This window comes from Panthera uncia, chromosome B1 (assembly GCF_023721935.1).
Source record: "Panthera uncia isolate 11264 chromosome B1, Puncia_PCG_1.0, whole genome shotgun sequence".
NCBI classification, from domain to species: domain Eukaryota; kingdom Metazoa; phylum Chordata; class Mammalia; order Carnivora; family Felidae; genus Panthera; species Panthera uncia.
This window is the reverse complement of record NC_064811.1, coordinates 162,497,805-162,519,157: the sequence shown is the minus strand read 5'-3', so window position 1 is coordinate 162,519,157 and position 21,353 is coordinate 162,497,805. Positions and strand designations below refer to the sequence as shown.

General features: G+C 38.4%; 1 protein-coding gene across 4 annotated transcripts in view; it reads right to left on the bottom strand.

The window, feature by feature from the left end:
* PSD3 (pleckstrin and Sec7 domain containing 3) overlaps nucleotides 1–9,779 on the bottom strand; it is a 796,552-nt gene extending 786,773 nt beyond the window's left edge. For all 4 annotated transcript variants that reach the window (XM_049632446.1, XM_049632450.1, XM_049632452.1 and 1 more), the window contains exons 1-2: nucleotides 9,632–9,779; nucleotides 3,913–3,974 (exon numbers count right to left, since the gene is read on the bottom strand). The gene's annotated coding sequence lies outside the window, so the exon portion shown is untranslated. The remainder of the gene's footprint in view (nucleotides 1–3,912; nucleotides 3,975–9,631) is intronic.
* Between the last annotated feature and the right edge of the window lie 11,574 nt (nucleotides 9,780–21,353).

Below are 21,353 nucleotides of genomic sequence, written 5' to 3'. Positions count from 1 at the left end.
TTTATTGGGGCACCTGGGTGGCTCAGTCAGTTGAGCGTCCTACATCAGCTCAGGTCATGATCTCGCAGCTTGTGAGTTCAAGCCCCACATCAAGCTCTGTGCTGACAGCTCAGGGCCTGGAGCCTCTTTGAGATTCTATGTCTCTCTCTCTCTCTCTCTCTCTCTCTTCCCCTACCCTGCTCACACTCAGTCTCTCTCTCTCTCAAAAATAAACATTAAAAAAATTAAAATGTTGATTTATTTATTTTGACAGAGAGAGAGCACACGTGCATTCTCTCTCTCCCTCTCCTTCCCTCCCCCCATCTCTGTCACACACACACACACACACACACACACACACACACACGGGAGTGGGGGAGGGGCAGCAAGAGAGGGAAAGAGAGGATCTCAAGTAGACTCCACACCCAGCACGGAGCCTGATGCAGGGCTCTATTTCATGACTGTGACATCATGAGCTGAGCTGAAATCAAGAGTCAGATGCTTAACCAACTGAGCCACCCCAGTGCCCCAGGGATGAAAACTTTTGTAGCTAAAATTTAGTTAAGTAAAAAAAGAAGATGCTTATGATTGAAGCCTCTAAAATAATGGGGGAGTTTATCTTTCTGTAGAAATTTCCTAGAATGACATAGAAAGAGTGCTTCCTAAAAATGGAGAAATGTATAATATAACTTTTTAAATAAAGATCTACCCTCCTCCAATTAGGGAGATGCATAGACAAATAACATTCAGTTCATACAACAAATATTTATGGAGTACCTACTCTGTGCAGGGTTAGAGCCCGAGGCACATAAGCAAACAGTCAAAACCTTGTCCTTGTTGGGCTTGTATTCTCATCAGGGGAGGCAGACAATAAATGTAATACTACACAAAGCATATCTTAGAATGTAATAATTGGTACTGAAAACACAGCTAGTTAGGAAATAGAAATAAGTAGGGTGGTGATGGAGACGGGAGATTGTAATTTTAGATAGGATGGCCAAAGTAGGTATTGCTGAGGTGTCATTTAAGGAAGGACTTGAAGTAGATGAGAAACTATGTCAACATCTGGAGAAACGTGTTCCAGTCAGATAAAGCAGCCAGCATGAGAACCCTGAGGTAGGAATGTGCCTGATGTATTTGAAGAACTATAAGGAGGCCACATTAGGAAGAGATGATGTAAGATAGATGATCGTGGGGAGGTCATTTATTGGCAGGACTGTTTTTTACTCCAAGTGAAACAAGGAGCCATTGGAAGGGTGTGTGTGTGTGTGTGTGTGTGTGTGTGTGTGTCTGCAGCAGTATAATGTGACCTGACTTATGCTTTAAAAATGGTCATTCTGGCTGTTGTGTTGAAAATATACAGGGAGGGGCATGTGATGAAGCAGACAGACCACTTACTTCAATCATCCAGGTGGGAAACTATGGTGGCTTGAAGCAAATGGTCAGATTCTGGACACATTTGAAGGCAGAGTTGACTAAACTTGCTGAAAGATTGAATGCAAGGTGTGACAGAAAAAGAACATCAAGAATGACTCTGAAGTTTGGGGAAGGTTGGAGATGCCATTAATGGAGAACGTTTGCAGACAAAGATTTAAGGGTAGTGCCAAGTTTGAGAAGTCCATTAGACATCTTGGTGACTTTGAACCGTGTCAGTTTAGCTAAGAGAGAACCACATTTCTCAGAATTTCCTTCTCTGTATGGCTCTGGGTTAGGTAGACCACAAGATAATCTCTGGGCTTTACTTTCCATGTGTATGAAATGAGGGAGATGGAATAGATTTCTTAAGGTAACTTTTAGTCCACCATATAAGATTTTAGCCAGAGTTTGCTTTCCCACAGTGTGAGGAGGAGAGTTTGCCTGATCTGTTGCAACACCTTTAGGCCACCACATCAATGCACATCAGTGAACTCTCTGTTAGCAGAACCAGTTCAGAGTCATTCATCACAATTCCTTCCTTTCAACCTGCCCTATTCTGCTTTTAAGTCATCATCAACTTTACTTCTAGCTTCCAATTTCTCTCTTTGCCTTGATCCTTAGAAGTACATCCCTCTCTTACTGTGATCTTAGTGTTCTAGTATTCTGATTCTCCATTTAAGTCTTCTCCCTGCTCCTGGATTGAAATCAGCAGCCACCCCAAAAAGCCTTGTTTTCTCTCATGACCAAAACCCTTTCTGTCATTGCTTGGACAAGACTAGCCCAATTATAGCATTCTTAAATTTCACTGCCTGACTGTATTTATTTGCAAAGGGCAGGAAGTATTTTGTCTTCTCTCCCTCCATACACAGACACCCTATACAAAGCTCAAACCGAGAGGTCTTGAATTTAGACTGTTCTTTTCATTAATACCTGAGATATGGAGTGTAGTGTTAGAGTAGTGGAAGCCCTAGCTTCAAAGGCAGCTATAGTTCAAAGACCTTTGTCCCTTCTGCTTGTGCAAGTGCTTTTCTTCAAATGTTCTCCTTATGCAAAGGAGTGGTTCTTTCACCAGCAATTCTGCATAAAATTACAGGGGGTTAATGTCAGGTAGGCCTTCTTACCTTTACCCAGGGATGAAGCCTCTAGAATCCCATAGATCTCCTGAGGGTTTTTCTAACTTGGCCAGAATCCTTCATGGGAATTTCATTTCCTACTTTTCATACAAAGAGAGAGCATCCAGAAAAGATACTGAGAAGCCTCCATTCCTTCCCTCATCTCAGGGAAGTGAAATTCCCAGGACAGAGAAGGGAAAAAAATCCCATCTCCTAACTGCAGGAATGCTTCTTGGGAAACTGATCTTTTCAGTCCATATCCACAAAAAGTACATCAAGCACACTCTGGACTCCCCTCTCCCAAAGCTTGTCCTTGAAATCTCACTCCTATGCTTCTATCTTGCCCATTTATCTAACCAAGATTATGGAATTAGGCTGAAATTGTATTCACAGTTTCTAACACACTGATGCTTAATCATGCTTATTAACGACACAAATGGTAATATTTATTCTTTTGGGGAACATATAGCATAACATGAGTGACACACTTTCTAATCTTTTTTCCTAATTATTTATAAACTGTGCATTTTGTGTGGTCATCAGTTGTCCTTAAAGGGAACATTGAATTTCCTGTGCTAGGCAACTGCTCTGCATTGGGCAGTTGGTTATCTGATATGTCTGGTTAACAAGTTTCTCTTTGACATTTAATAAACTGCAACGATTTCACATGTAGATATTTCCCCACTTGCTTCATGAGAGCAAAGGACTGTACAAAGGCCAATTTAGCAGGTCTGGTTACAAAAATAAAGGGAATTTTTATGGACTAATAGAGAGTAAAATGTTTTTTCTGCCTCTGTTTTTTTTAAGTGTAAATGTCCAGGTTTTCTGTGGAAACACATGATATCTTATTCTAATATTTTTGCTGTTACAATTTTATTTATAAGTTCTTTGTCATCAACTCAATGCTCTGGTTATGGTTTCACCTCTTCAACACTAAAGATATTATTAAATAAAGGACAAAAATCAAAGTTTTTAAAAAAATGGAATGAGATCTCCTAAAATCAGGATAGGCTTGAGTTTTCAAAAAAAAAAAATCATGCCTCAGTTTATGTTCATGCAAACTCTGCAGATCCAACCAGTCAATATTTCAAAATATACTCAAAGAAAAGCATGATTCACTGCTTCAACCACCCAGCCACTGACAATGTGACATTATGCTAGAGCAGATTTAAATGGTAGAGCCAAGAATATTTTTCTGACCCTCTTTCTTCCAAAGGAAAACATAACACAAAGCAGCCTGACAAAATACCCCAAATTGCCTCTCCCACCACGTGAGAATTATCTCTACACAGTCATGGTTATAAAAAGGATAGACTTGTTTTAAGGACCCAACATTTCCTCCTAAAATATATTCTTACTAGTGTTTTGCTTCACACAAAACTTTCTGTGTGAGACAGTGACTTACCAGGCTTGCTTCTTGTTAGGTCCTTGAAGAGGTTCCTCTTTGCTTTGAGGTTGTGTCTGAAACTTAAAATATAAAATGCATTCAGTTAAGCAGTCTGGTGTGAGTGACTTTGGAACTCCACAAAAGGGTGAAAATCCCAGTTGTTCTGTCTGTAAAATCTCAAAAATACTTTCTTTCTCATTCTCCTTCTCTTCTACACTTCAGTCCATGATGAAAACTACACAATCTTCGCTTGTCAAGGAAAAGGTGTAAAATATACATAAATCAAGCAATCAGGAATCATCAATTACAAAATTATTTAAAAGATTCTTCAAATAGACGTGGCTACCCCATTAGCTCTTTGCTTGTTTCTGTTTGTCAAAAGAATAGGTTTTTTCGATGCTGGATTAATGTAAGTGCAGCACTAGCCACTTCTGCTAGCTGAGAGAGAGAGAGAGGGTGATTCTAAAAGGAGCCAGAGGGTAATCAGACCCTTTGCCTCTGACAATTAACCCAAAGCACGCTACAGGAAGTGCACTGGTTAGCTAAAGTTAGGGAAACAGTGGCCTCTTATGGAGCCCCAGATGTCACACTGATTATATACGGTGTGATAACTTGTAGTTTATTTTGACAGTCATTCAAGTAAGAATGCAGAGTGAGAGGGCTACAATAGAAAAGCCATCTCAGGCCCAATTATTTCATTTTTCTAAGTAAAGCCATGAAGTTCCCATTCTGTTATTATCCTCTACTCTTCCTTCCCAACAGTGTTTATCTTCCTCCTGCAATGCATTTTAAAGATATTCTAAATGAGGCAAAATATTCTAATGAGGTTCAGTTTTTGAAAAGTAATATTGATGTGAAATTTTTGTTTTCCTAATGTTTCTAGCATCTTCTACAGTGATACCATAAGCAAATGATCTTACAATATTTACTTTGACAACCTATATAGACAAATGACTTACAACTGGAGAAGCCCTTTCATTGCTATATGAAGCAGTTTTGTCCACTTGGCAAATATCACAAGAATAAGTGCAAGAATCACAAATACTGAGAGATGGCAAGAGTTGGTGGGCAAGTTCTTCCACTGTTTGCTATGTTCATCAATTTTCTCTTGTGCTATTTTTACAAATGTGAGCACAGCCAAGACAATTAGCATATGTGAGTCTACCCAAAGTCTAGTAACAAGCTGATCCTAAAGAAAACCAGACAGAGGTTGCATTCTGACCCTTTTCAGGTTTAGTATGTATTGGGGTTTGGGGACCTTTGTATTTAGAGAACTCTGAACCTCTCCCTGACAGACTCTAGTGTGCTTCCCCTGTGATATGGCAGAGTGACATTCAGAACAGATAGTGATGGGAAACATGGTAAGGCCAATGTAAATGGCAGGGAGAAGAAACAATATTTTGAGAGAGTTCCCTGAATTTTAGTAGAACATATTTGGTGAAAACAATATCACATAGGTAAATGTAAAATAAATTCCAAGATTAAAAAAAGGAGGGTTCCAACTGTCAGAAACTTATCTACCTATTGAAAATTCCATGGTTTTTGATTTAAGTGATAGTACAAGGTCATTCATATTTCTAAATATGAAATAACATATTTAGAAGAAAAGTTTGAGTCAAAGACCATTTTACCACTTCATATTGCCTCACATAAGCAACCCTCTCATGTCCTGTTAACTGAGCACAAAGCCAGGAACTATCATGGATCAGTGTCAATATCAAGATTCTAAGAATTATTCTACTGGTTTTCAATTATATTCTTCAAGGCCACATTTGTGTTCTTATTTCCTTTCCTAGAAATATTTTGTTTAGTTATACAAATGTTCATTAAAAATTCTCAAAACATACATGTTTCATAATGTCACTGGATAGTGCATTTCCACTTATGCCTGAATGCACAGTCAATGAAAACATTTTATAGTCGTAGTGGAAAACCAAGAAGAATCCTGGCAAAGGTCTCCTTGAGGTTATCAAACCTAATGAAAAACTTTGTACAATGCAACACTGTTTGTAGTTGTGACATACTGCATTCTTGCATACTTCCGGAGTTGCTTCTGTATTTATCTGAGCTGTAAGCATTTTCCAAAGGTCAAACTACCTTGCAGAGAAGTGTTCTGATTTTCTTCCAGTAAAGGCATACATCTCTGCTCTGCTTTTGCAGTACTTCAATCTTCTTCAGCTCTATTCCCTTTTTCCTATGGTAACCTCTTCATCTCTGCCATTTCTCCAAATCTACTCTACTCCACTGATATTTTCCAAGTCAAATAGAGAAGGATGTACCTATTATATATTTTATTCTTAAACAGTTACAAGGGACACAACGCATCTAAAGATTTTAAATAGTAGTAGCTGATCTCATTTCTTTTTCTTTTTTGCTTAATACTTTTTCTTAGTATAAAAGAAAAAAGCCTCATTGTACAAAATTTGGAAGATCCAGAAAAGTACAAAGTAAAAAGTGATAATACAAATCAGCCATATTACCATCAGCCACAGAAAATCACTCTTAGTGGTTTGTTCCAGTCCTTAGAAAATATATTTATTTTTTAATAATGTTCAGATAATAGTGTGTCCTGTTTTCTCTACCTATGTTTATATTTTGAATATTTGTGTTTCTATGTTTTTCAAAAGTGATTTTCATTTCCACATAATAGTCATAATTTGTTTGCTTCTTCCTCCATTGTAGAACATTTAGATATTTCCCAATTTTTCATTATTTTAAATAATGTTATTGAAAATATCTTTCTAGACACTTAAAAATTTTCCCTCTTTATTAAAGCGACTGATTAATCCAATAGTTCTACATATATAACAAGTTTCAGTCACATATGACGTGAGGGTTGCTCTCACATCCTGCCATGACATTTTCTTCAGATGAGGGGCCCAGAGAGATCATATGACTTGCCTGAAGTCACAAAACTAGTTATTTGAAATTTGGAATTTTTTGACTTTTTTCACTGTCTTCATCTCTCAAGTTCAGTCAAACACTAAGTGTATCATTTTGAATTGTCTTTTTTTAACCCATTTATTTTAATTTGATACTAACTGTTGCTACCCTATTCAGGCCCTTGTAACCACACCCCAAAGCCACCTAAATGGCCTTCCTCCCTCAGGAACCTCCCTGTTCTACTCTTGCCTGTACACCTGCACACTTACCAGGTGGATATTTCTTTATGCCATTATCTAGCTCATTGACTTCTTAGTGAAACTCGACATGTAATATAAAACCCTTTGCTTGGCTCTCAAAGCCCCAATTCCTGCAACCAATCTTACCTCATCCATTCCCTTCTCTGTTCACTTTCCCATTCTTGGCTTCTTGCCTTCTCCTTATAGTATTTACCCTATTCAGAATACTCTGGTTTCCTTTCATCTCTTCAAATTTTACTCAATCCCCCAAGGCCCAGTTCAGGTCTCATTTGCTCCATGAAATAGAATGAGTTTCTCATTGGATCTGACCAACTTGCATTCCCATTGGATTTGAAGTTGGCCAACTTACATTCAAAACTCTGCTTTGCTGCTTTTGCTGGAATAGTTGAGGGGACATAATTAACTCCTCTGAGCCTATTTCTACATACAGAAATATTGAACAATTATACTAATACCTGCCCTCCATCAACATCCCAGGATCCTAAGAAGGATTGAATGTGTGTTACAAAGTTTTGGTAAGCTGCCAAGTGCTATATAGATAAGAGAAAGTATTGTCTGCACTTTGAAACACTTTGGTATCCAGGTCTGTACCAAATAATATAGCACTGAATTATGTTCTGTTGTCATATTCTCTCGTCATTTTATATTTGTTAATCATTTTTCCTCAGCTTGGCTGTAAAGTCTCTGAATGCAATACAGTATCTTATATTACTTCTATAATCCCGGGAGCGTATCACTGCGCACCGTCTTAATGCTGCTAGTCTAATCGAGAGGAGTTATAGCTGGTAAGGTCTAGCTATGGTTCACATTGGGATTTAGATATAAATGAAAGAGCCCCAGCTTTCTGTAAGTCATCTGGAGGAGGACAGTCTTACACTTTGGGGAGTTCTAGAAGACTGGGAGCAAGGTTAGTATACACCTTTGTGAAGACTGTGAAAATGTACCCTTAATTTGGATCTTGCCTTTCAGAGATATTCACTGAACTTTCACAGTCACCATTAGGTGAATGTAAAATACACATTCTAATTTTAGGTGAATGTAAAATACACATTCTAATTTTAGGTGAATGTAAAATACACATTCTGAAATTAGAGAACAGAAGCAAGTACGTCTTGTAGACATCTGGGAATAATACCCAGATCTTTGGATATCTTTATCAGAAAGCTCAGGTTACCTAATAATGATATGTTGTTAAAGATGGTCTGATGATCTGTTTATAAATTACTCATTTAGTCTGAAATTCATTTGCCAGTTTTGATTATCTAATTACTAGAGACATGAAGAACATTTCCCCCAAGAAGCTTATCCCTAAAAACACTAGGTTATAGTTAGGGTTAGTGAGAAGAAATAGGTACCCAGTTGGGGTTACAGTTAGGTTGGTGGTTAGTGTTAGGGTTAAGGGCTCAGTTGAAGATGATGTATAGATCTAGGTGTACAAACGTAGATTCCTGCTAGAATTAGTGTTACACTTGGGGTTGGGTTTGGGACTAGAGTTAGGGTTAAGGCTACAATTTAGGGTTAGAGTTAAGTTTAGGGTTAGGTTAGATTCCTGGATACAAAGGACAATTTTACAAAAAGGTATTCCTGAAAATTCCACTTTGGATAGTAAAAGATGAGAGGCTTCAGTTTTCCAAATCCCAAGAACTAGTAAAGCACTGTAAAGAACATTTTACAGCGTTCCAAGATTAAATGAAACTATACAGTTTTCCATACTTTTCAGAGTGTTTTTAAATCTCTAATACTGAAAATGCAAGCAACACTTTTAATATCAATGTTAACACCTCCAAGTTCAATTTGCAGATTGTATTCAGTTTGTACTGCCCTCTTCCCCACTCATGTATGCCCAATCCCTGACATAAAAACTGACACCATTAGAGAAAAAAAACATGATCTAGAATTTCTATTACCTACATTTCTATAGAAAACTGTATCTTAAAATAAACTATATTTTTGAAGTACTAGTCAGTTGTCCAGTGCCATAAACAGAAAACACAATCTGTTTTTAATAGAATCATGTTTCCAAATTGTTATGTCACTCACATCTTGTATTTCCAGTCCAGACCTCTGTCTCAGACTTCAAACTTGGATTTCCAATGAATGAATGATGTCCCCACATGGCACCTAAATTTCAACAGGTCCAAAAGTGAACCCATTGTTTTGATAACCCTCACCCAGCACACCTGCTTTTCCATTCCATTTAATGGCAGTACTATTTTCCAAGTGCTCTAAAACAAAAACCTTCTCTCAACTCTTTTTTTCTCACTTCCCACTGTCCCACTCCACTGTAAAAATTCTTTCAAATCTTTCCTCCGTACTCCCTTTCTGTCTTCAATTAGGCTTTTTACCGTCTCTTGCCTAAATCATTGCAATAGCCTCTTAAATAATCTTCAAATAATTTCTCTAGTTTCAAGTTCTTCCTTGTCCAATCTATCTCTCTACATTGTCACTAAAATGTGACGCCTTGCTAAAAATCTTTCCTTGATTGCTGTTTAGAGCTTCTTCTTTAAAAACTTTCTCACTGCTTTCTTCCCCTGGAATTTTCTAGCTCCTCCTTCCCATCACACCATACTTTGCACATCTATGGTTGTACTTACCACACTTTATCACACTGGTCTCCCTGGAGTATATGGTAAACTTCTGGAAACTAAGACTATCTCATTCATTCATACACTACAGTGCACTGAACCATGTGGTGAGTGCCCACAAAACTTTGCTGAAAGAAAATAGCTTACAGGATGAAGTAACTCTCACAGATCCTCTTTATATATCAGTACAGCCAGTCCCAAAATAAAACTTATGCTGTGTAAGGTTTCTTTAAAAAGCACACCCTGCATCTTAACAGGAAGTTACAGATTAATAAACAGCTGACAGAACAAACTAAATAGCATCCAATTAATCACCAGTTGACTGTTCAATTGTTGCTAACTAGATGCGGGGACAGAGTAAAGATGAAGACAAAACATTATTCTTCATTGATAGAAGATTTTGCAAGATGCTCCAAAGCTCTGGGTAACAGAGCATTACGTATTTCCCTACACCTTGGTGATAATTCAGACACAGAAAAAAGGCCATAACAAAAATGAATTTGAAGGATACATGAATATCCAAACTAGATTAATACCAAGTTTGTGGCCACAGAATATCCACCACACCCTACATCATCCACTGTGTAATGGAGAAACTTGAATGTTGTGTATACTGTCTTTTGGTTACTATTCATGAGAATTTGATGAATATACAGAAAATATTTGGTTTTCTGTAACCACTGGCTGCACTACAGTAGAACTAAGGGAGGTGGGCTAGTTTCACAATTTTATTTTATTTTTTAAAATTTGTTTAAATGTTTTTTATTTATATTTGAGAGAGAGAGAGAGAGAGAGAGAGAGCAGGGGAGGGGCAGAGAGAGAGGGAGATACAGAATCTGAAGCAGGCTCCAGGCCCTGAGCTGTCAGCACAGAGCCTGACACAGGGCTCCAACTCACAAACCATGAGATCATGACCTGAATCGAAGTTGGATGCTTAACTGACTGAGCCACCCATGCACCCCAAGTTTCACAATTTTAAAAATCAAAGAGCTCAGCTACCCATCTGCATCACAGAGCTGAAGGACTAAAAGACATAGTGCTGGGCACAGGCTGCATGTACCAGTGGCTTATCATTTGGGGCAGTTTCTCTCAGGAAAAATGCTAAACCCCAGCACCCTGGAAGGTCAGTTCCTCCTAAAAATTCCCAATGACAGCTTTCACTTGGAAAGGTGGTCAAAGGAAGCAGAGGGGATGATTGGTGGGAGACAATATCCAAAGGGATCATGGCCAAACCTTACATAAAAATAGAACACAGACCTACAATCTCTGCAGCAACCAGAACAAAATGGTCAGGATTTGATCAACAAATGCAAGCTCCCCTAATGTTTGCCCTGTCTGCACCAATGCTTCCAACTCAGAACCAACCAGAGAAAGCCAATTATTGTTTCCATCCAATCACATGGAGTGCTTGCCTCCAGTTTCCCCATGTCAACAGGGCCTACCTGAAGTGCTCCTTGTTTTCCACTATAAAGACTTCCCACTCCTTGCCTGCCCTGAGTCTCTGACATGGGCATAACAGTGGCTGACTTCCCTGCCAAAGCAAGCTCTGAATAAATAACCTCTGCTTGTTCTCATTTGGGTGTTTGTGGTCTTTGAAGCATTCTGAGAGCCTGCCTATGTGTGACTGAAGGACTTGGCATTGCAGTGGGAGCTGGGGCAGTGAGATCTGGAATTGGGAGAGGGGCCCCTTTTAACTTCTGTGGGAGTAGCTGGGGTGCAGGAAAAAGGCACAGGTAAATCTTCTGGCCAGGGCTTGATGGCCCACTGGAAAAAAAGGGGAAGGAAATGAAATGGGCCCCACAGTGAGCCAGTGGTGCAGGCACATGGAGAGGGGGTACATGTGGCTTGGGCTTGGAAGCAGGTTTGTCAGCTATTCCAGAACATGAAGATTGAGGAGGGTGGTCTGCATGGTGCAGGTTGACACCTCCACCAACCAGAGAGCAAGGAGGAGCAGCTCTGTAGCCTTGAGAAGTGCATCAGCAAGGTCCACTGCTGTGGACTAGCTGCTGATCCTCCAGTACCACCTCAAGATGGAGGAGACTATCCTCACCAGACAGTAGGAGTGAGGACACTGACCAGTGACCCCATCCTGTGGTTTGGGTCCTAGTTGACCACAGTTGGCCCTACCTTGAAAGCAGCCTTCCTGTCTTTGCTGACTTGTGAAACAATGGGCAAAGATGATGTAAAGAAAACAGATTCTCATAGAACAAGAGAGGGCAAAATAGCCCAAGACAGCAAAGACAAAATGTGGCAGATTTCAGACATTACTAGTGCCAAAGAGTAGTTGATTCTATAAGGCAAGCTTTCAGGTATCTGTAACACAAATGGCAAGTATGGTTCACTAATGGCTCTTCTCACTTTGTCTTCTTAATGACAAACTTTGTACTATGGACTTTGGAATTGGGGAGCACAAGTGGACTTTAGACTACACTGCAGTCTGTGTAATACGTTACACAGAATGTATTGTTCAGTTTTCCATTATTGGGATAACAGTCTTGACGTTGGCTGTCCCAGAAAACCTTCCACGTGCAGTCCCTCTCTCCTTGGCTTATTCTGTAAAGAAAATAACAAAAGAAAATAACTTAGTAAGACACTTGGAAGCTTTTGAAACTACAGGAAATGCAGCAATCATTTGCTTAGATAAAATAAGAACACTGACTATTAACAGAATGGTAGTCCAGGCTTACATTGGTAAGACTCATTATAAAACAATTCCTAGGCTTAAGTCTATTCCAGACCCATTTTGGAATATCTTTTTAGCAAACATTGTGTTAATTGTTCTTATAATTCCAACATAATTTTTTTAGATATCAAAGTTCCACTAAGCAGACTGGAGACAAAATATGTTTTGTTAGGATTTATTCTGCATTTAAAAGTAGATAAAAAGAAAGAAAGAAAGAAAGAAAGAGGAAAGAAGAGAGGGAGAGAGAGGAAAGAAGGCAGGAAGAAGGAAGGAAGGGAGAAAGGCAGGAATGAAGGAAGAAGGAAGGAAGGGAGGAAGGAACAAAGAAGGAAGGAAGGAAGGAAGGAAGGAAGGAAGGAAGGAAGGAAAGGCATAACATAAGAGAATCTATACAAAGTATATACCTTCACTCAGAGAAGAAATCCATGACAACTGTCTTAAAACTGCCTGATGAAGGTTTCAGCTGTTCACCAAACAAGCCTCAGAACTATTACTTAACAGATGGTGTCATATCCTGAATGAAGAAGAAATACCCAGAGAACTGGCAGGAGCAAATAATTTCCCAGAGGATTATGAAACCAATGGCTTAGAATCCTGTGAGAAGCTTAAAATCTTGTGCCTGACATTCAGGAATTTTCCAGATACTGAAAATGAACTTGACTGGGTAATGGAGAAGATATTATTAAAGATCCCACATGCATTGCTCTTATAGGTGTTGAACATCCTGTGAGAACTGATGTATTAGTTTCCTGTGGCTGCCATAACAAAGTATTCCAAAGTGTGTGGCTTAAAACAAAAGAAATTTTTTCTCTCACAGTTCTGGAAGCTAGGTGGAGATCCAAGATCAAGGTATCAATAGGGCCATGATCTCTCTGAAAGCTCTAGGAAGAATCCTTCACTGCTTCTGCTGGCAATTCTTAGTGTTCTGGGGTTGCTGCTGTGTCACTCCACTCTTCTTCACACGGCCTCTATCTTCACATGGCCAACTTCCTTCTGTGAGTGTGTGTCCAAACTTTTCTCTCCTTATAAGAATACTAGTCACTGGACTAAGGCCCACTCTTACATAGTATGACCTCATCTCAATTACATTCCACATAAGGTCATGTTCACAGGTACCAAGGTTTAAAACTGAAACTATCTTTTCGGGAAACAATTCAACCTACAGTACTTGAGGTGCCAGGTAGGATTTTTATATGCCAGAAAGCTGGAATCACTGTGTGTATGATTATTGGTGATAACCTTTATACTGATAGGGCTATTGCTCTGAAATTGTAGCATCATAACAGGCCCTTAAAAGTTATCTATGTTTAGAGGGCACAGATTTCAACAAACCAATACATAACAGAAATAGAGAAACAAAAAAAAGGTTCATATATAGGATTTGGACAAAGCTTTGTGTACCTACAGCATCTTGTCCTACTGACAAATACAATCTAGTAAAAGGTATAACTAAGAGTAATGTTTTGGGACACAGGCAAATGGCAACAGTCACTGGTGATGGTAGTCATGATGATGGCCCAGTGCTAAAGAGAGCTGATGCTAGACTTGCAATAGGATTAACAGGGACAGATATAGCTAGAGAGCTTCCAATATCATTCTTATCAATAACAACTTCACAAATGTTATTAAAGCCATAAAGTAGGAGCAGGAATGTTTATTACAACATCTCTAAATTCCTTCAATTTCAATGGACTGTTGATGTTGTAGCCACAGTTGTAGCCTTCATAGGAGCACTGCTGTCCAGGATTCTCCTCTTAAAGCTGTACCTCATCTTTGGGTGCATTTCATAGTGGATGCTTTGCTTTTCTCATACGCAAGTGAAAGCCTACAGAGTGATCTTTGCTTCTCAAACCTCATGGAATAGGAATCTCTCTTGTTCATTTCAAAACAAAATTTATTAGTTCATAATAACTAATTGTTGGTGAAATCTTTTTTAATTTTGATAGTGGAAGAAATACTGTCCTACATACTCCTTCTTCTATTTGTTATGCAATGATATTTAATACTTTTATGATGCAACTTTTTAATAAAATTAATGCCAGGAAGCTTCATGGCAAAATAACTATATTTGAGAGACCCTTCAGTAATAATATCTTTTGCCTAATTGTCCAGGGCACATTTATTGTATAATTTTTGTTTTGCGCAACATGGAAGACAAGTGTTCAACTGCACAAATCTTAGTCCAGACATACAGTGCATATTCCTAAGGCTAGCAGTGTTAAGGGAGTGCAGTTCTTAATTATAATTTCAAATGGTTGTGTGGAACTTATAAGGCTATCATTGAAGGAAAAGGTTAAACTTACTAACAAAGTGCAAGAGTTAGAATTAAAAGTAAAAAGCAAAAATTCTACTCAGGCAGAATTGAAGATCAGGCTAAAATGGTAGATGTGTATAATTCTTCCATCCAACTCACCCTCTTTATCAGTCATCCAGTATAAGTAAAGGGAAGCTTTCAGAATTTACACAAATTCTGTCTTAAATACTTACAATATCCTATTAACTGTGAAAAGTAATAAAGAGAAACCTCACTAACATGAAGTCAGGAGCTTTGGCAGGGGGAGCGCTCACACCCTAGCACTTACCATTGATTGCAAATCCAACAGGAAATGATGGACCCTGCAAGTGTATACTACTTTACTACCCTGGCAAGAGGAAGAAAGGCCTACTTCCTCCCCCCAGTGACAGCCTGCCCAATGAGAGAGAGTCACAAGTCAGCCAATGAGATGCCTCTATACTTTGAACTCCCAGTTTACTCCAATGGACTCTTTATTTACAATGCCTCCCTCCAACCTCCCCCTTTCCCCTATAAAAGAAGGATGTCCTCCTTTGTTCTGTGGACTTGCCTATCATTTTGTCCCAGATTATAATTCTCTGCTATTCCCAAGTAAACCCATTTTTTCTGTTAAAATAACTGGCAGTACTATTTTGAAGGTTCACATAACAAATAAACACTTTATCCTTTGTCTATAATTTTGTTTTGTAATAAACATGTAATTTGGGTCATCCTCAATGCTACATTTTAAGGCTGTTAGAGTGATGAATATTTTAGACAAGGTTATAGTTTAGAGAGGTAATATGAGAATTATTTATAAATAAAACATAGATTCAAAAAAATCTTTGAACTATTGTATTCCCTTTGAATTTTTTAGTAGAGTTCCAAGAGCAAAATTATGAATCAATTAATGTATTACAAAATAAAAAGACATTAATTGTAATTAATATATTACAAAAATAGAAAAAGACATATTCAAAAGGCCATGTACCCTATTGATGGGAATGCAAACTGGTGCAGCCACTCTGGAAAACAGTACAGAGATTCCTCAAAAAGTTAAAAATAGAAAATGCTTAACATCACTCATCAAATCAAATCAAATACAAATCAAATACAATGAGAAATACAAATCAAAACCACAATGAGATACCACCTTACACCTGTCAGAATGGCTAACATTAACAACTCAGGCAACAACAGATGTTAGGAAGGATGTAGAGAAAGGAGATTTCTTTTGCATTGTTGGTGGGAATGCAAGCTGGTGCAACCATTCTGGAAAACAGTATGGAGGTTCCTTAAAAAACTAAAAATAGAACTACCCTACAACCCAGCAATTGCACTACTAGGCATTTGTCCAAGGGATACAGGTGTGCTGTTTTGAAGGGACACATGCACCCCCATGTTTATAGCAGCACTATCAACAATAGCCAAAGTACGGAGAGTCCAAATGTCCATCGATAGGTGAATGGATAAAGAAGATGTGGTGTATATATATATATATGTATATATATATATATACACACATATATATACATATATATATACACAATATATATATGTATATATAACACAATATATATATGTGTGTGTGTATACACACACACACACACACACACACACAATGGAGTATTACTCAGCAATCAAAAGGAATGAAATCTTGCCATTTGCAACTACTTGGTTGGAACTGGAGGGTATTATGCTGAGTGAAATTAGTCAGAGAAAGACAAAAATCATATGACTTCACTCATGTGAGGACTTTAAGAGACAAAACAGATGAACATAAGGGAAGGGAAACAAAACTAATATAAAAACAGGGAGGGGACAAAACAGAAGAGACTCATAAATATGGAGAACAAACTGAGGATTACTGGAGGGGTTGTGGGAGGGGGAATGGGCTAAATGGGTAAGGGGCACTAAGGAATCTACTCCTGAAATCATTGTTGCACTATATGCTAACTAATTTGGATGTAAATTAAAAAAAAAAAAAAGAACTATTCTACATTCCAGCAGCTGCACTACTAGATATTTACCCAAAAGAAACAAAAACACTGATTTGAAGAGACACGTGCACCTGATGTTTATAGCAGCATTAGCAACAATAGCCAAGTTATGGAAACAGCCCAAATGTCCATCGACTAATGAATGGATGAAGAAGATATATATAAAGCAGAATATTACTCAGCCATAAAAAAGAATGAAATCTTGACATTTGCAACAATGTGGTTAGAACTCGAGTGTATTATGCTAAGCAAAATGAGTCATAGAAAGACAAAAACCATATGATTTCACTCAGGTAGAATTTTAAGAAATGAAACAGATGAACATAGAGGGGGGTGGGCAAACAGAGAGGCAAACCATAAAAGTCTCTTAACTATAGAGAACAAACTGAGGGTTGTTGAAGGGGAGGAGGGCAGGGAATGGGCTAAATGGGTGATGGGCATTAAGGAGGGCTCAGTGATGAGCACTGGGTGCTATATGTAAGTGATGAATCACTAAATTCTACTCCTGAAACCAATATTACACTACATGTTAACTACCTGGAATTTAGATAAAAACTTAAAACACAAAAATCATGTACCTTCTTTGAAAGTGCATTGATATTTTTCTTATTTACCGTAGATAAGTAACACATATTTTAAGAACACAAGCAACATGAGAGCTTTCTAAAAATACAGACAGTGATAGTCTAATGTCATGGCCTTTGAAGTATTTGTTCTTCAAATTACTACCTCAAACTATACTCAAAGAGTATAGTTACTCTTTACAATTACTAAAGAAAAGTAGAAAAACTAAAAATGCCCACAATATTTTCTCTATTTGTCATCTGACCCAAGTTACCACTAGCTGGTCCTTGCGGTATATCTGAAACATGACCAAAACTCTGCAAGGAAAGCAAAGCACAGGATTAAAAGAATTACAGGAAAAAAGTAAGGTAAACAATGACTTTTTGCCTACGTGATAAATGTAATTATTGAAATATGCTTCATTTTTTACTTTAGACATCTTTGCCTGAGTTAACTTTAAGATTATAGCTGGAGAGTTTCACATTTTGGTTTGTCACCAAACCTAGAAACTTCACACCTAATGATCTACTACCAGAGAACAATTAAATCTATCCTTTTCTTTATTTCTGTTTGGTTGTTCTGCATACCAAATTTGAAATGATATAAAAAGCTAAGGTGTATTACCTATATACAATGAGTCAAGGAATTTGGCCCTATTCATGCATTTGCCATATCTATGTAGATTTTTTTCAATAAATCAAGAATTTGTGGAAAGCCCCAGTGTGGATAACACTGTTGTAAGTATTTTAGGTCACAGGGAAACTGCTTCTTGTCTTCAGGCAACTTTTGTTTCTAAAAAGCAAACTTTGCAGAGCTTACTTACACCTCGATAAAAGCTTATTTTACATATTAAAGAACCCACATAACTTTTGAATCTACAATTGATGACCTCACTTGTGCCAGAGACCCCTATAAGAACTCAGGTATCCCAAGCTAAAATAAACTGCTTATTTTATTTCTGACTTTGTAAAATTCAGAATTTTACTAACAGATATTGCTGTTTCCTAAAAAGATAGAATATCTTCTCATCATGATGGCTGTGATTTGTATTCTTAGACACCTCATGACAAGAACCATCTAAACAAGTCTGGTAATCGAATCCAAACTCAATGGCTCCTAAGAAAATGTGCACTTTGATTTTAACATATGTGATGAGGTTTTGGGGTGATGATGGTGAGGTTCAGAGCTGATGGCCAAGAAAGAATTCTTGAAATGTCTTTGGTGCAAAAAGGTGATTAAAGCACGGGAACAGGACTCAGGGGCAGAAAGAGCTGCACTAGGGTTGTGCCCAGTGACTGGTTACATACTATGGAGCTGGGGGAGGTAAAGACAAAAGGGAGGCCTCCAGAAAGACTTTGATATGCTAAAGAGGACTCCCAAGTTACCTGAGGCCTTGCTATTATCAATCTAAGGTTGTTTTCCCTCTACTAAGGCATTAACATTAGGACTGTAGGCGGTTCCTGGAGAAATGTTCTACTCTGGACTTGCCTCAAGTATTTGTCAATGGGCTGCAGGTTATAAAGAAATTTAATTTTACCTGCCATTTCCTTCTTGCCTTTGTTCCCCACAACACTATGGAAGGGAGGGTAATAGGAGGGCTCCAGGAAACTGAGTCAATTCTGACAAGTAGGCTATGATGACCACAGGCAAGTCTGAAGACACAAAGGGAAGGTCAGCTTTTATTACATTTTAAAAATCAACTGGGTGGGTTGGAGGGATGGGTGAAATAGATAAAGGGGATTAAGAGTTCACTTATGACAATGAGCACTGACTAACGTATGGAGTTGTTGAGTAACACTCAACATAACATGGTATGTTAACTATACTAGAATTAAAATTTTTTAAAAGATTTAAAAAAAATTTTTTTAATGTTTATTTATTCTTGAGAAAGAGCATGAGCGGGGGAGGGGCAGAAAGCAAGGGAGACACAGAATCTGAAACAGGCTCCAGGCTCTGAGCTGTCAGCACAGAGCCCAAGGCAGGGCTTGAACTCACAAACTGTGAGATCATGACCTGAACCAAAGTAATCCGCTTAAAAGACTGAGACACCCAAGCACCCCAGAAAGATTTTTTTTTCAATATATGAAGTTTATTATCAAATTGGTTTCCATACAACACCCAGTGCTCATCCCAAAAGGTGCCCTCCTCAATACCCATCACCCACCCTCCCATCCCTCCCACCCCCCATCAACCCTGTTTGTTCTCAAGAGATTTTTTAAAAAGGCAGCTGGGGAGGTTGTTCTGAACAAAAGTGTATTGGAGAACAGGAGTTTGAGGTTGTGGGGGGTTCTCATTGGTTGCAAGCAGTGGTTAACACAATGTTGCTGAGGCAGGGGAGGGGTTTTCCTTCCTTAAAGGCAGGAGGTAAATTTGTGCGTGAAAAGTGTCCTCCCTTTGTGGAACTGATTCTTGTTTTCCTTCTTCCTGAGGATTCCCTCAGCTGCAATGAGGAATATGTGCATGACAGCTCCCCCTTCTGGGCCACCTGATTCCATTTTAAATGAGGTTTCCTTTATGTATTTTCACAGAAGAATGGAAACATTTCTTTTCTGGATTATTTGAATGTCTCCATACAGAATCAAGGGATTAAAAAAATCCATTTTCTGGTTTTTGTGATTAATACATTTAAAATAATTGGTGATTTAAAAAACATCAGTGTGGAAATGGAGCTTGTATTTAAAGTTTTGGAAGAATTGCTAACCCTCAGATACCACATAATGGGGTATGCTTTAATGTATGGAGGAGTTAAATCCAAGAGTCATCATTATTTGTTTCTGGTTTCCATATAACATATTTGCTACTATTTTTCTGCATTATGAATGAAATGAATTGCAAAATGAATGAATGAAATGATTGACTTAAATCAACTTTTAGGGACACCTAGGTGGCTCGGTCAGTAAGGCCTGAGACTTCAGCTCAGGTCATGATCACACGGTTTGTGGGTTCAAGCCCCAAATCAGGCTCTGTGCCTCAGAGCCTGGATCCTGCTTTGGATTCTTCTCTGTCTCTCTCTCTGCCCCTCCCCAACTCGCTCTCTCTTTCTCTCAAAAATAAATAAACATTGGGGTGCCTGGGTGGCTCAGTCGGTTGAGCGTCCGACTTTGGCTCAGGTCATGATCTCACAGTCTGTGGGTTCGAGCCCCGCATCAGGCTCTGTGCTGACAGCTCAGAGCCTGGAGCCTGTTTCAGATTCTGTGTCTCCCTCTTTCTCTGACCCTCCCCTGTTCATGCTCTCTCTCTGTCTCAAAAATAAATAAATGTTAAAAAATTTAAATAAATAAATAAATAAATAAACATTTAAAAATTTTTTAAAAAGAAATAAACTTTTAGAAAAGTTTATGTAACATCAAGGCCATTCACATTCTGGAGTGAAAAAAAGGTAGTATTAACAGTAATCATTCTTTTTAATATTCTTCCTTGTGTCAAAGAGGTTGCTGACAGGACATACTCCTTAGGAGGGAGGGAGGGCTTCTCATTCCAACTCTCAGTTCTTCACTTCTTTCTCCAAACCATCTGGAGTTTACCATCAGAAGGGAAAATTCCTGTCCATCAACAGCCTCTAGAGCAGGAAAGTTAATTTGCTAAATCCATAACCTTTTTGTTCATCTGCCCACACCCTTTCCTCACCTTCCAGGCACAGGATCAAGTCTCCGGTGGCCTGATAATAAGTCAAAGGAACTAGTTCCAGGCAGAAGAATCTCATCAGGTGCTACGAGAAGGCCCCAGCTCACCTCCACGTGGTTACAGTCTTCGTGGTCACAGAGAGGATGGGGCTCTCCTCTTTTCCTCCATCCTCTCAGCACTAGTTGATGTTTAACCTTTTTTGTGTGTCTTTTTTTTTTTCTTCTCCAGAATGACCATATGAGATTATTTCAGTCTGATTTATTTCACAAGCATACAATTTTCTTGAAGGGAAGGATTTGTGTATGTGCCTTTGTTCACATCCCTGTTAACCCTTCCTTGCCCCTGACACTTGTCCTCCTATAGCTGGCTGTCGCTGGCAAAAGAATTTGCATCACTTTTAGTTCACTATAGCCAACTGCTTGTGTATAAGTTTAGCAAAACTTCAGGGATTATTTGTGGGGCCTTTGACAAAGAGGGATACAGCTCATTAGTCTAGTGACCTTATCCCACCCCATATATAATCAGATTGACACCCATTATTAGATTAATCTTCCTTAATAAATTGCTTTTCTTTACCTGTTTTTCAAA